Source organism: Muscardinus avellanarius, assembly GCF_963383645.1.
Source record: "Muscardinus avellanarius genome assembly, chromosome: 1".
Classification (NCBI taxonomy): domain Eukaryota; kingdom Metazoa; phylum Chordata; class Mammalia; order Rodentia; family Gliridae; genus Muscardinus; species Muscardinus avellanarius.
This window is the reverse complement of record NC_137786.1, coordinates 88,193,231-88,210,438: the sequence shown is the minus strand read 5'-3', so window position 1 is coordinate 88,210,438 and position 17,208 is coordinate 88,193,231. Positions and strand designations below refer to the sequence as shown.

Genomic DNA, 17,208 nt, shown 5'->3' with positions numbered 1-17,208 from the left:
TATACTAATAGTGTTCAGTGTGTTATTTCCACACATGCATACAGCATGCACTTATAAAATTGCAATAGTTAACATTAACCTCCCCTTAATGTTCCTTGTTTGGAGCCTTGAGATCATCCTCCCTTTTAGATCTTCATAATATGTAATTGTTAATTGTAAATTATAACCTTCCTACTATATAGAACACTATGATTTATCCTCTGTCTGTATTTTGGTATCTTATTATCCAGCCACCTTTTATCTGCCCCTCCCACTTTTCCTAACCTCCAGTAATCACTAGTCTACATTCAGGTCAACTTCTGTTTAATTCTTCTTTTTGGCTGAATAGTATTACATTGTGCCACATATACCACATTATTTTATCCATTCAACAATTGACGGCACCTATTTTGAGTCCATATCTTAGCTATTGTGAATAGTGGCACAATAAACATAGGAAGGCACATATTTCTTTGGTATGCTAATTTCATTCTTTATGGATATTGCTATAATTTGGATCTTAAGTATACTCTAAAGGCCCATGTGGTATTGTTTCTGTGTGTATGCTTATGCACGTGTGTTTTGTGAGTTACTGAGGATTGAACCCAGGAGCATTTTACTTCCAAGCTACACCCTCAGCACTTTTTATTTTTTATTTTTTGAAACAGGGTCTTTCTAGGTTGATGAGAATCTTCCTACACTTCTTGTGTTACTAAGAATGTCCTTGAGCCTGCCTGTAATTCTACTCCCTCAGCCTCCCAAGTACTGGGATTGTAGGCATATTATTTAAAGAACTACAAAGGAGCAATCCTAAAATTGATATGGAATCACAAAAGGCCCTTTGTCTTAAGTATCTCCCAAAGGTCTATGTGGTAAAGGCTAATTCATAGTGGGAAGAGGGGCACAATTGGAGGCTGTGGAAAGTCTAAAAGGTATTGCCTAAAGGAAAGTCTTTACATCTTTAAGAATATATGTAGATGGGAACTGTGGAACCCTTGCTCCTTCCTTTTTCTCTTTTGTGTCTTGGCTATGTAAGGGATTTGCTCTACCTTGCATCCCTGCCATGATGGGCTACCTCTCCAAAGCAACAGAATGAACCAGTCATGGACTGAAATTTCTAAAACTTTGAGCTAAAGAAAAAAGATTTCTCTTTATAAGTTCATTATCTGATGTATTTGTTATAGTTATGGAAAGCTGACTAGTGTAGATATGTACCAAGAAAGTGAGATAATTGGATATTATGGTAGATCTGGTTTTAGTTTATTTTATTTTTCCTTATTTAACACATTTTTATTGCTGCACTGCAGTCAAACATCACAATGGAATACAAGACTTGTGAGGATATACAAGCACACATCATCAAATTAGCCTTTATCCAATCCCCATCCCATTCCCTCCCCCTCCCTCGATACCATGCTTGATTTAGTGATTAGCTTTGATATATTTGCTTACATACATCATGTGTTTTAAAGAGATTCCATCTTCCTCCATCCCATCCCCTCTGATTGGTCACCTTAACTGTTCCTCCACAGGGACCTTTATTCAACTAGATTTCCTCCTATTAGCCATTTCTTCCTAGTTTTTGCCTATTAGGGAAAGCATCTAATTTTTTATTTTCTGTAATATTTCTCAGTGTATGCCACGTTGAAAGTTCTGATCCCACTCTTGAAGGCCCGGGCACTGACCTGGCTACCCAGCAGACTCTGATCCTGGCCTCGCTGGCTCTAGCACCAGCCTTGCCTCATGGCAGGCTCTGATCACAGCCTCATAGGCCTCAGCATTGGCCTTGCCTTAAGACAAGTTCCTATCCTGGCTTTGCTGGCTCCAGCTACAGCCTTACCTCATTGCAGGCATCGATCTCAGCCTTGCTGACTCCAGCACCAGCCTTGCCGCATGGCAGGCTCTGATCCTGGCCTCAGAGGCCCCAGCATCACCTCATGGCAGTCTCTGATCCTGGCCTTGATTGCCCCGGCACCAGCCTCACCCCTCAGCAGGATCTGATCCCAGCCTCGGAGGCCCCAGCACTGGCCTTGCCTCATGGCTGGCTCTGATCTTGGCCTCACTGGCCCCAGCACTGGACTAATCACCTGGCAGGCTCCTATACTGGCCTAAGAGGCCCTGGCACTGGCCTTGCTTTGCATCGGTTTCTGGTCTCTGTCACTATGAGTAGGTCGTCTACAGATGTTTCCTTTTCACTTTCTTTTTGTTGTTGTTGTTGTGATACTGGGGTTCCTGGAAACCCTTCTAGTTCCTGGAAACCATACTACCTCTGGGCTACACTCCCAGAGACCTATATTTTTATTTTTATTTGGAAACAGGGTGTCTTAAGCCAGAGAGGCTGGCCTCAAACCTGCGTGATCCTCCTGTCTCCGCCTCCCAAGCATGGGGATTACAGGCGTGCACCACCATGCCCTGGTGTTCTTTCATTTTTTTTTTAAATATAAGAAAGCAGTATATGTCTTTTGCAAAAGCTGGGACCACAAATACCTAGTAGCAATGAATTTTGTCTTCCCTCCAAAGGCAGAGGTCCACAGCTTCACTTCAGAGAGCAAGCTCTGCTGTTCCACATGCACCCTGGCCTCCCGCTCTTAGCAGAGGAGTGTGGTGGCCATGAGGGCTGATGATTCCCAGAACACACAGTGTGGTGGCCTATCCCAGCTATGCAGGGCTCCCTCTGATACTTCCCAAACCCTTTTACCACTTAGCATGTTGTCCAGAATTCCCGAGCATGAGTGGCAGGAGCACTCAGTCTAATTTGGGGAGATTTACTCAAAAGTGGACTGAACTGGATCTGTCTGCCTCTCCAAATTCTGGTCACCACCACAGCTGCTGCTGCCACTGCCATCTCGGTTCTGTCCTGAACACCTTTCCCACAGTTTGTTTCCCAGAATTCCCAAGCATGTGCAGCAGTAGCAGTATACCTTTGAGGAGATTTCTTTAAAATTATGAGGTGGATTGGATTTAATCTCTGCCTCTACAAAATACTGACTATCGCTGCCACTGCCACAGCCATCTTGGTTCTCTTTTGAGCACATTATTCACACAGCATGTTGTCCCAAATTCCCAAGCATGTGCAGCAGTAGCATTCTACATTTGAGATGATTACTTCAAATGATCAAGGTGGATTGAATCAGATTTCTGCCTCTCCTGAATACTGGCCACTGCCATTGACGCTGCTTCCACCATCTCAATTCTCTCCCAAACACTTTTCCCACACTGCTTGTTGTCCAGAATTTCTCAGCATTCATGATGGTAGCGTTCTACCTTTGGGGAAATTTCTTCAGAAGATAAAGATGGGTTGGATCAGATCTCTGCCTCTCCCAAATACTTGCCTCCACCTCTGCTGCTGCTGCTGCTGCTGCTGCTGCCGCCACCACCACCACCACCGTGGCCTTCCTCCTGGTTCTCTGCTGAGCTCCTTTCTTAAGTGATATGATGTCTAGAATTCTTAAGCATGTGTGGCAGGAGCAGTTTCCCTTCAGGGGATTTTTTCCAAAAGTTTCAGATGAATTGTATAGGATTTGTCTGCATCTCCTGAATCCTGGCTGCTGCCACCGCCATCTTGGCCCCTCTCCAATATTTTTTTTTAATAAAAGAAGACAGTATGTTTTGAAGAGGTTGTGAGATTGAGCACTCAGCAGCAGTGCCTTTTATCTTCCTTCCAAGAGCAGAGGCCACAGCCTCACTGCATAGAGCAGGATCTGCCATTCCAAGCACAACACAAACCCCAGCACAGCACAGAGAAGTGCAACGGCATGTGCGGCTGAAGTGGTCTTTTCTCTAATCCCCTCTGGGATGTTCTTCCAAAAAATCACTTTTCTTGTGTGGCGTGTGCCTCCTTGTCATCTTGCTTCTAATTCTGCCCTTATCTCTCTCTCTCTCTCTCTCTCTCTCTCTCTCTCTCTCTCTCTCTCTCTCTCTCTCTCTCCTGTATTCTAGGTAGGAAATGTCTCCTTAAGTTGTCCCAATCTGATATTACACCAAAATCTGGTGTCCAGGGATTCTCCAAGAAATGCATGTCCTCTTCGGTGGCTGTGGTTACTACAGTTGCCACCATATTCCTTCTTCCCTGGTTTTAGTTTTTTAAGGGAAGTCTGTTCTGTTTTTCATAATGACTGGACCAATATATATCCCTACCAATACTGCACGATTTTTTTAGTCATATCATTGCCAGTATTTGTCCTTTTTCTCTTTTTGATAGTAAATATTTTACCTGGGGTAAAAGGATATCTTTTAATTTTGACTTAGATTTCCATGGCGACTAATCATATTGAGATTTTTTTTCACCTATTTCTTGGCTGTTTGTATATTTTTTTTGAGAATTCCTATTCAAATTATTTACTCATTTTAAATAGGATTGCTTTTCTGTTGTTAAGTTTTGAGACCTTAATCTATTATGAGTATTCTTTATCAGATGAGTAGTTGGAAAATATTTTCTCCCTTTTTTTTTTTTTGGTTATCTCTTCATTCTGAAGATTGTTTCCATTGCTGTACAGAATGCTATTTGTTTTTGCTTTTGTTTCTTGTACTTTTTGAGTCATATAAAAAGCATAACCTTGGCTGAGTATAGTGTTCCATGCCTATAATATCAGGACTTCAGAGGTTTATACAAATGATTGCAAGTTCAAGGCCAATCTCAGCAATGTAGAAAGATTTTCAGTAAACTAGCAAGACCCTATTTCAAAAGGACAAAAAAATACAATGGGCTGGGAATGTAGCTTGAAAGTAGAATGATCCTGCCTTAAATCCCCAGTAAAACACACACACACACACACACACACACACACACACACACACCACCACCACCACCACCACCACCACCACCACCACCACCACCAGCAATAAAAACAAAACATTTCTTTACTGATATATTTAGGTGTACTGTCCTATGGTTTTAGGTAGATTTGTAATTTCAGATCTTGTGGTTAGGTCTTTGATACATCTTTAGTTTATTTTTTTTTTACAGGTGAGAGGGAGGGTTCAAGTTTAAATTTTTTGCATGGAGATATTCAGTTTTCCCCACAGTTTAGTAAAGACATTGTCTTTTCTCCAGTGTATCTTTTTGGTTCCTTTGCTGATGATCAATTGGTTATGCATCACTATATTTCTGGGATCCTTATTCTGTTCATTGGTCTATGTCTGTTTTTGTATCAGCATCATTCTCCTTTTGTTACTATGTCTTATAATATGTCTTCAAATCAAATACTATGATACCTCCAATATGTTTGGTTAAAATTTGTTTTCATTATTCAGGGAATTTTGTGATTCTGTATCAATTTTAAAATTGTTGTTCTTTAAATAACATAATTGGCACTTTGATGAGATTGTATTGACTTTGTCAATCACATTTTTTTTTTTTTTTGCAGTTCTGGGGATGGAAACCAGGGTCATTCTACCTCTGAGATACATTCCCAGCCCTATTTTTTATTCTTTTTTTTTTTTTTTTTAAACAGGGTCTCACTGAGTCGCAAAGGACCTCACTAAGTAGTAGCTGAGGTTGTCTGCCCACCACCATCCTCTGGTCTCAGCCTCCCAAATGCTAGGATTTCAAGCCATGCGCCACCACACTCAGCTTGTCAATAACTTTTTCTATTGTAGACATTGTAACAACATTCCTTTTTCCAGTCTATCAGCCTGCTAAGTTTGTATCTTTCTTTATGTATTTAGTTTCTTTTATCAGTCCTTTGTAACTTGCATCATAGAGTTCATTCACTTACTTCCTAGGTTAAATTTATTTCTAGATAATTTTGTAGCAATTGTGATTGAGATTGCTCTTATGGTTTCTTTTTCATAAAGTTCATTATTGGTAAATAAAAATACCATTGACTTTTGCATTCATAATTTTGTATCCTATGACTTTAATGAATTCATTTTTTGTTTTAATAGTCCTTTGATGTTGTCTTCAGATTTTTCTTTATATAGAATCATACTATACACATATAGTATTAATTATTCATATTTTGTATCCTATAACTTTAATAAACTCATTGATCAGTTTTAAGTCTTTTTGTGTTGCCTTCCCATTTTTCACTATATAGAATCATGTTATACATAACTAAGAATAATTTGATATACTTTTTGTATGCCTTTTCTCTACACTTTAAGTTAGATCTAAGCATAAAAAGTAATCATAAAAGAATAAATAGTTTAGAAATAATTTAGCAGAAATGCTTAAGAACTTCATGAAACAAAACAGAGAGATTGAGAGCTACATCATGTTAATGTATAAAATGATAATATTCATATGTGAAATTTATTTCACAAATAATCTATGTATTCCCTGCAAGTATAATCAGTATTATGGCATGAAATTTATTTTTGGCCAATGACAAGTAGATTTTAAAGTTTATATGGCTAAAGTAAACAGAAGTAGCTCTAGCATAAAACATACAAGAGGATAGTAAAAATTTTCAAAACATTTTCTCTGTACAGATAAATAAGCCAGAGTAATAAAATAGAGGGAAAAACTCAGCAATGGATTATGTAAATTATATGAGCATTTGATGTATAATAAAATAATCACCTCAAGAAGAATCATTCAGTGTACATAAAAAAAAATGGTTTTGTTTGTGTGAAAAATGAGATAGAATCTCTTATAGCTCATTTACTGGCAAATATGATTTCCATGTTATCAAAATACTTTAGAGAAAACAAAATTGTTAGTGGGAAAAATAAAAGATGAATTTTGTAACACGGAATTAGAAAATGCTTAAGTATGAATTATACAGTGTAAAATATAAAGTAAAGCTTTATGTATTGGATTATATCAAGTCAAGGATAAATGTTCTATGAAGAAAACTCTGAGAAGCATTAATAAATGTTACTATATCTAAATCCAAAAGATGAATACCTAGTGTGAACTTGAAATTCTTATAGAATTTATACAATACTTATGATCCAAAGTCAGAACTCATGCAGCATTTACTCATTTACATTTTTGATGCAGTCTTAAGAGCCTTCCTACTTAGACAACCCTCATTGATGGAGTGGTACAGTTCTCAAAGGCCATGCAGCACCAAAATGTTGCTCTGATAAATTTTAGAAAGTGTAAGATACTCCAGGAAAAAAAAAATGGAGCTCTCTAATATCAAGGTGGTAGTTTAAAAGATGTATTCTGGAGAAATGGCAGAATAAAGTATTCAAAACCCCAGTATCCCAATAATCACATTCTAGTATAAATACTTCAAAAGATTCTCTGCCATAAGACATTAAGAATACATGCAGCCCAGCATGGTGGCCCATGTCTATAGTCCCAGGTTTATAATGCACCTGTCTATAATACACAGGAGGTTGCAGGTTTGAGGACAATCACAGAAGTTTATCAAAGCCCTCAGCAACCTAGTGAGATTCTGTTTGAAAAGAAAATTAGAGAAAAGAAAAAGCTAGGGGTGTGGTGTGGATGTAGTATGCCCTTCGATTCAATCCCAAGTACTGCACACACAACAAAAATTAAATTAAATTAAACTATTAATAATAGTATGTGCACAGATATTTTTTAATGTAGCCATGTTTGTGATAGTAGTGAATTTATGGCAATATAAGTATTTAGTCCTATGAAAATGAAAAAAATATGTGCAATCACATATGCAAAATTAGGTAGTACTCAAATTCTAAATTAGATAAATTGCAAAAGAAGATTACATCTAACAAGTACCAACTTTTTCCAAATCTTTTCAATAAGCTAGTAAAGCCACAAATAAAGTTATAGGTAGCATGGAGATCAAATAAAATAACAGTGGTAAAAAACTATCAGTTTTATTGAGTGTGTATATTGGTAACTTTGATATTTTTGTTTAGATAATTTTATATATGTATACTTTTAGTTTATATATTGGTCATTAACACAAATGGATATATCTATTCCTTTTGACTAACAAAATTAAATAACTAACATGCAATTTATTTCTTTTTCAGATTTTGCTGAAGAATCCAGTGTTTATGTGCCAAAATTTGTGCGCATCTTTAGAGGCCTTGCTTTTGATGGGAACTGCTGAATTTATGCCTAGATATATAGAAAATCAGTTTTTATTAACACCTGGATTGTCAACTCTTCTTACAGGTAGACTTTTCTTCTCATTCTGCTAATTTCAAAAATTTTGCATATAATTATATATGTGTTAATAAGTCAACTTATACAAAACAAACATATCTACATGAAATACTTAAAGCAAGTATAAAATATAAGAACTAATATATCTTAATAAACATTTGCTGAAATTTAAACAAATGAACACTTTTGTCATTGCACCAATAAGTTTTAATACAAAAACCTTGAAAGATATCTTCATCCCTTCCTAACTAATTTCTCATTCTCCCTTCTGATAATCACTCTGCTAAATTTGTAGTGCATTCTTTGTGTTTGTGTTTGTACACATTTTATACTTAGTTGGCAGTTTTTCTCCAACCTATTTCTATAATAAGCATATTATTTATACAAGCTCTTCTACTACTTCTTTTTTTAATGACAGAACTGAGGAATGAACCAGAATCATTCTACCTCTAAGCTACACTCCCAGCCCCTAGCCCTACTTTATTTTTGTTTTGAAACAGGGTCTTGATAGGTTGATGGGAGTCTCACTATTTGCTGAGTCTGTCCTCAAACTTGCAATCTCCTGTATCAGCCTCCCAAGGAAGGGCTGGGATTATACGAGTGTGTCACCATGCCCAGCAGTGCTTCTTTATTTTTAATCAGAAATTATGTTGATCTATATCTATAATGCATCTTATCTATGATATGAAACTGTTTTATGAATATACATATATTTATTCATTATCATATTAATGAATATGAAGTTGCCTCTAAACAATCTAGTAAATATATAGGCCTTTTTGTGTTTGTGTGTGTGGCACTGGAGATGGAACACGGGGGCTTTGTTCTTCTGAGCTACACACTCAACTCTATATTTTAGTCTTTTTATTGTTGAAACAAGGTCTCTCAAGTTATGAATGGCATAGATAAGTAGCTGAGGCTGTCTGTGATCCTCCTGTCACAGCCTCCAAAATGCTGGGATTACAAATGTGCACTACCACACATGCCTTCAATGAAAAGGCTTATTGATATGTGCACATTTTTCAAAGTTGTTGTATGTTTTGACAGTAAAGGGAAATTGCTTTGTGCATATCCTCAGTTTTACTAGTTATTGAGAACTTGGCTTTCCAAAGGAGATTGCTAATGGAACACAGTGTTAAAAAGTTTTAACATTAATGGGGAAAAGGTAAATGCAATCGTTTGCTTTAGGCTGGACAAAATTAAAGATGCATGCTGTAACTTTTACAGTAATTAATCAATAAATGTGCTATCTTCTGTCACTGTAATCATACCTCTTGCAGTCAAGCTGCAGTTTAGTAGACTAACTCTTACACTAATAGCTCTTAGTAAGACTGGTCCCAACTTGTGTTTGGCATGGATTTAAGTTTCTGATATGTCTTAGATGCCATTACTATATAGAAGCAACATGTGAATGTACTTCTCTATAGTCTGGTATTTCTATGCCATTTAATTTAAATAATTGTTGCTGTATATTAAAACAGCAAGGGTTGCATCAATGTATGAATTTTCATTACTATCAGCTGATAATATTTAACAGTTTCTCACTTTATTATTATTCTTTTATTTTTTAGGAATTATTGTAGTTCCTGCAAATGCACTTGGCCTTCTTCTAGGAGGTATCATTGTTTCCAAGTTAAAAATGTCTTGTAAAGCCATCATGAGATTTGTAATAGTTACATCTAGCATATCACTTGTATTTCTTGGAAGTATAATTTTCATAGAATGTGATGCAGTGAAAATTGCTGGAATCAGTGAAAATTATGATGGGTAAATATAGTTTTGTATATTATATTTTAAAACCAGAAGCCAACAGCATATTTCTCAGTCAGTTAATAATTATTTACCCAATGACCCTTACATCCTTATACCATTCTAGGAATTATTAGACAAATAAAAAATATAAAGCATCATTTTACCTTTCATGTTAAAAGCAAAAATGTTATGATGGTATCTTGTGATAAGACTGCTTTTTCTGTCATAAAGTATTAGATCAAAATCACATTGAGGACTTCTGGGAAGATGGCAATGGAGAAAAGCAGAGTTTACAAGTCCCGCTAACAATTGATCTCTATTACCACAAAATCAGTGTCTCTCATAGCCAGAGAACATGATCAGCAGAGAAATAAAAACTGTAAATATAAGGGACAGAGGAAAAGAGGGCTGGAAGAACAACTAGACACCAGAGAAGAAACCAGCCTGCAGTGCCGCGGCTGGAACCATGGCACAGAGCCGCACCAGTGCCATCTTCCCTAGCAGCACCAGGGTCCAGAGAGGAGGGGGACTCAGAACTGAGCTCAAAATCAGAGAGGAGATACGCCGGCCTCTCGGCCAAGGATGCGAAGGCAGTGCCATACTGCTGTCAGAAGCAGCAAGTTCACCAGACGACTCCAGATCAGTTCACTCAACAAGCCACCAAGTTCCAGAGAGGAGTGGACAGCAAGCTGCGGTGAGCAGCTGTGGAACAGCTGGGCGGTATTCAGCAGTTTTTTCAGTGCAAGGAGCATCTAAATCTCCCAGGGGCCGGGCTCAGCACACCCTACAGGGACTCAGAGCAGAGCTCAAAACCAGAGAAGAAATACGCCAGCCTCATGGCTGAGGGTATGGCAGTAGCACCGTATTGCCAGCAGCAGCAGCTGGGAATTCTCCAAGTCCAATACAATTCCATCAGCACACTCAACAACCGTGAGTCAAACTGCGGCCCCTAGAGGAGAAATCCCAGTACTGCACTCCCAGGGACTTGTGCAGATAGTCTCCCTGGGTCGGAGATTTTTGCAGGCAACCCAGTTGGGGGAGTGGTGGTGGCAGAGATATCAAACCATAGTTTCAGCTCCCCATGGGAGAATGCACAGCCTTGCACCCCCATGGTCTAAAGCAGACCCAATCAACTCGCTGGGTCCGAGACTTTGCAATACAACCCAGTAAAGGAGTAGTGGTGATTGAGATACCAGAGACTCGAGATCCAGAGCTCCTTAAGTCGTAGTGACCCAGGGAAGAAGCCAGAGAAGGCACAAACTTCTGAAATCATGGGAAAGAGGAATAACAATGGAGCAATGAATGCCCACAACCCCACAACATTAGAACCTGATGACACAGAAATTCAGAGATCTCTAGAAGATCAAATCAGAAAAATAACTGCAGAAATAATAGAGGACTTTCAAAAAGAATTCAGAGAGAGTCTAAAAGAGATAAGGGATGAAATTATTGAAGTAAAGGTCTCAATTCAAAGTATAAACAACAGATTAGACCACATGGAGAATACAATCTTACTCCTAGAAGATGATCACTCCAAAAATGAATGTATAGTCTCTAATTTAGAAAAAAAAAATTCGGCAGCAGGAAATATTGGCCCATTTTAAAAGAGCTAACCTAAGAATAATTGGAATAGAGGAGGGAAAAGAAGATGAAACCAAAGGGATCAATAATCTATTCAAGGAAGTGATAGCAGAAAATTTTCCAAACAGAGTAAGAGGTCTATACAGAGGTCCAGGAAACTTATAGAACTCCCTTTAGACAGGATCAGAGAAGATGATGCCCACACCACATAATTGTCAAAATGACTAATGTGGAAGCCAAGGAGAGAATCTTAAAGGCAACAAAAACAAAAGGCCAAGTGACATTCAGAGGCAAACCAATTAGAATCACTCCAGACTTCCCAAACCAAGTCATGAAAGCCAGAAGGGCATTGAGCAACATATTCCAAACTCTGAAAGAAAACAACTTCCAGCCAAAAATTTCCTACCCAGCAAAACTATCTATAAAATTATATGGGGAAATAAGAATCTTCCATAACAAACAGAAAATTAAGAAATTTATGTCTTCAAAACCAGCGCTAGAGAAAATACTCAAGGAGATTAACTGCAAAGAAGAAATAGGAAATACATGCCAGAACCAAAGAAACAAGATTTCCAATCCAGCAGACAACTAAGCAAAGAAGAATAAACAGTATCTCAAACAGAAATAATATGTTATCATGTTAGGAATTAAAAATTATCTCTCTATAATCACACTGAATTGTAAATGGCCTCAACTCTCAATAAAAAGACATAAAGTAGCAAAAAGGATTAAAAACCAGAATCCATCTATCTGCTGCTTGCAAGAAACACACCTTACAAGTAAAGATAGGAAAAAAATTCAAAGTAAAGGGCTGGAGCAAGGTAATCCAGGCTAATGGAACTCGAAGACAAGCAGGAGTAGCAACTATGCTATCACACAAGTTAGATTTCAAACCCAAACTTATTAGAAGAGACAAAGAAGGCCATATTTTACAGGTAAAAGGAATAATTCAGCAAGAGTAAATAACAATAATCAAGATCTATGTCCCAAACATAGGTGCAGCTACTTTCATAAATCAAACTCTTTGTGACATGAAGTCACATATAAATCCCAATACAATAATACTGGGAGACTTCAACACACCTCTCACAACACTACACGGATCTTCCAGACAAAGGATCAGTAAAGATGCCTCAGAACTAAAGAACACCATTAATCAAATAGACCTGTTGGATACATATAGAATATTTCACCCAACTACAGCATAGTTTATATTTTTCTCAGCTGCTCATGGAACCTTCTCCAAAATAGATCACATCCTGGGACACAAAATGCACACTAGCAAATTTAAAAAAATGTTACATACTTCCCTGTGTCATTTCTGACCATAATGAAATGAAACTAGAAATCAACTATAAGAAGACCCAGAGAAACAACATAAACATGTGGAGACTGAACACCACACTTCTGAATGAAGAAGGGGTCATACAAGATGTAAGAGGTGAAATCAAGAAATTTCTAGAAACAAATGAAAATAAAGATACAACAGATCAAAATCTCTGTGACACTTTGGAGACAGTATTAAGAGGAAAATTTATAGCACTGAGTGCTCACAAAAGAGAAACAGAAAATCTTCACATAAATAACCTAACAAAACACCTCAAAGCCCTTGAAAAGCAGGAACAATTGAACCCCAAAGCCAATACATGATAGGAAATTATTAAAATTAAAGCAGAAATTAATGAAATAGAGAATAAAAAAATACAGAAAATCAACAAAACCAAAAGCTGTTTTCTTGAAAAAATTAACAAGGTAGATAAACCACTAGCCAACCTAACTAAAAAAAAGAGAGAATCAACCCAAATTATGAAGATAAGTTATGAAAAAGGTGAAATTGCTACTGACAGTGTAGAAATCCAGAGGATTATTAGAAACTACCTTGAAAAACTATATTCCAAAAAAAATGGAAAATCTGGAGGAAATCGACAACTTTCTGGATAAATACAACCTTCCTAAACTGAGTCAATAAGATATAGAACACTTAAACCAACCAATAACAATCAAAGAGAATGAAACAGCAATAAAGAGCTTACCATCAAAGAAAAGCCCAGGAACAGATGGTTTCCAAAGTGAATTCTATAAAACCATTATAGAAGAGCTAACCCCAGTACTCCTCAAACTATTTTGCGAAATAGAAAAAACCGGGAATCTACCAAATACATTCTATGAAGCCAACATCACACTAACACCCAAACCGAATAAAGACAGTTCAATGAAGGAAAAATACAGGCCTATATCTCTGATGAAATTGAATGCAAAACTATTAAACAAATTACTAGCAACACTCATTCAAAAGCACATAAATACAATCATACACCATGACCAGGTAGGGTTCATCCCAGGGATGCAAGGCTGGTTCAAAATACAAAAATCAACCCATGTAATTCATCATGTAAACAGAATCAAAGACAAAAACAATATAATCATTTTAATAGATGCTGAAAAAGCATTTGATAAAATTCAACATCCATTTATGATTAAAACACTACAGAGAATTGGAATAGAAGGAACGTATCTCAACATTATTAAGGCAGTGTACAATAAGCGCACCGCCAACAACTTATTAAATGGGAAAAAACTTCAAAAATTCCCCCTAAAAACAGGAACAAGACAAAGATGTCCATTATCACTACTTCTCTTCAATATAGTACTAGAGACTCTATCCATAACAATAAGGCAAGAAAAGAAAATCAGAACAGTACAAATAGGAAAAGAAGAACTCAAACTTTCACTATTTGCAGATGACATGATACTATATTTAGAAAACTCAACAGATCTGATCAACAAATTCAGCAAAGTATTTGGATACAAAATCAATCTCAAAAAATCAGAAGCTTTCCTGTACACCAACCATAAATCCACTGAGAAAGAAATTCAGAAAACACTTCCACTCAGGATCTCCCACAAAAAACTAAAATACTTAGGAATAAACTTGACCAAGGAGGTAAAAGATATCTACAAAGAAAATTATAAAGCACTGAAAAAAGAAATTGAAAAAGATCTTAGAAGATGGAAGGATCGTCCATGTTCATGCATTGGCAGAATAAATATCATTAACATGGCCATCCTTCCAAAAGTTATCTACAGATTTAATGCAATGCTCATTAAATTACCAAGATTATTCCTCACAGACATAGAAAAATCAGTCCTTAAATTTATCTGGAATAACAAATACCCCAGAATAGCCAAGGTAGTTCTCAGCAACAAAAACCAAGCAGGGGGAATCACAATACCTGATTTTAAACTATACTACAAAGCCACTATAATAAAAACAAAATGGTACTGGCAAAAAAACAAATACATAGACAAATGGAGCAGAATAGAAGACCCAGAAACAAGTCCACACACTTTCAGCCAATTGATTTTTGACAAAGGGGCCAAAAACATACACTGGATAAAAGATAGCATCTTCAACAAATGGTGTTGTCAAAATTGATTAGCCATATGCAGAAAATTGGAAATTAATCCCATTTTTCACCTGTACAAAAGTCAACTCAAGATGGATCAAAGACTTGAAAATCAAACCAGAGACCTTAAAGCTCCTTGAAGAGGGCATAGGCCCAACACTGCAACACATAGGCATAGATAAACACTTTCTCAACAAGACCCCAAAGGCACAACAAATTAAAAGGAAAATGAATACATGGGATTGCATGAAACTGAAGAGCTTCTGTTCAGCCAAGGAAACTGTCAAGAACCTCAATCGAGAGCCAACAGAATGAGAGAAGAATTTTGCCACCTACACCACCAATAGAGGACTAATATCTAGAATATACAGAGAACTCAAGAAACTCAACACTAAGAAAACAAAGCATCCAATAAGAAAATGGGCAAACAAACTAAATAGACACTTCAGAAAAGAAGAAATTCAAATGGCCAATAAATGCATGAAAAAATGCTCAACATCACTGGCAATCAGATGCAAATCAAAACTACCCTGAGATTTCACCTAACTCCAACTAGAATGGCAATCATTCAAAACACAAACAACAGATGCTGGTGAGGATATGGAGAAGTGGGAACTCTAAGACACTGTTGGTGGGATTGCAGATTAGTGCAACCACTTTGGAAAACAGTATGGAGAATCCTCAGAAGAATGGGAACAAATCTACCATTTGCTCCAGCAATACCACTTCTGGGTATCTACCCAAAAGATAGGAAACCAAACTACCAAACTAATGCATGTGTATCTATGTTCATAGCTACACAATTCACCATAGCCAAACTATGGAACCAGCCAAGATGTCCATCAACAGATGAATAGATTACAAAACTGTGGGATATGTACACAATGGAATTTTACTCAACCATTTAAAAAAAACTCAATTACATCATTTTCAGGGAAATGGATGGAACTGGAGGACATTATGCTAAGTGAGATTAGTCAGTCACAAAAAATAAGAAATCAGATGCTTTCCCTAATATGTGAGAGTTAGGGAGAAATGGTTCATAGGAGGAACTCTAGATGAAAAAGGAAATCCTATATAGAAGCAAACAAGGCAACCTAAAGGAGCAGAAAGGAGGGGGAAAGAGAAAAATCTTTAAAACACACAATGTACTTAAACATATCAAAGTCAACCACTAAGCCAAGCAAGGAAAGAAGGGATGGGGTGGGAACTGGGTAGGAGTTAAATCAGTGATATGTACATGTATGTACACACAAGTGTTTTACCTCAATATGATGTATAAATATAATGTACCAATAAAAATTAAAAAAAACACATTGAAATTGATTCAGTGCCTAAGAGCAAAGTTTTTTTTTTTTATTAAGATGTTAACAACTAAGAGATGATACTAATTTCTTTGCAAAGGCAGTTATCTTGTATTCTTGAATAAGTTTGTATGCCTTTTTTCTTTTAAAACCATGAAAGCATCTTAATTTTAGGATAACATACTGAAAACAAAATAATTGATGATTCATGCCTATGATCCCAGTACAGGAATCTCAGATAGGAGGATTGCAGATTTAAAGCCAGCCTAAGAAATTTAGTGAAACCCTCAGAAACTTGAAATAGGGTTGTTTCAGAATAAAATATAAAAATGCCTGGGGCTATAGTTCAATTCATTTCCTAGTGCCACAAAAGACAAAATGATAAATCTGACAAAATATATGAAAAACCTAGATAATTATTATTATAAAATATTGCTGAGAGAAATTAAAAACCTGAATTTATTTTTTCGCATTGAACTTGATAATTTATTGCATGATTCTAAGGAGTTTTAAAAGTATTAAAAAACCCATTTCCTTTCATTGAATTTATTTTTTTCTTTATTGGTGTATTATAGTTTCATATTATACTGTAAATTATGCTAATGATCACATACATGCACACAGTACTTGGTGCTCCCCCCACCTCTCCATTTTCCTCTCTCCCAGTACCAACTGTCCAGATTAGCAATGATATATTAAAATGTAAACACATAGAAGACCGTAGTATTTCCATTAACAAACCTGAGTCTTCATTCTCCCCTGCTCTTCTTACCTGGCTCCACTGAGGTTCTCCAACGTTATCTGAAATTTCTGTGGTATCCCAAATTCTCCCTAGCTCTTGCATGTTTAAAAAAAACAAAACAAAACAAAACAAAAAACATATGCCCTTTCATTTTCTGTGCTTGGCTTATCTCACTTAACATAATATTCTCTAGTTCCTTCCATCTTCTTGCAAATGATGGAATTTTGTTCTTCTTTATTGCTGAATACAATTTTATTGTGTGTATGTTCTATAATTTTGTAATCTATTCATAATTGATGAACAACTCTGGTTTAAGCCCCTTTGGAAAGTTACTCAGTAGTGATATAGCTGGGTCATAAGGTTCATCCATTTCTAATTTTCTAAAGAATCTCC

The 17,208-nt window shown here is 36.6% G+C and overlaps 1 pseudogene across 1 annotated transcript in view; it reads left to right on the top strand.

The window, feature by feature from the left end:
• LOC308271968 (N-alpha-acetyltransferase 35, NatC auxiliary subunit-like) overlaps window positions 1-7,973 on the top strand; it is a 53,966-nt pseudogene extending 45,993 nt beyond the window's left edge. The window contains exon 8 of the transcript in view: window positions 7,894-7,973. The product of the transcript in view is annotated as an N-alpha-acetyltransferase 35, NatC auxiliary subunit-like (transcript). The remainder of the gene's footprint in view (window positions 1-7,893) is intronic.
• Window positions 7,974-17,208: the final 9,235 nt, after the last annotated feature.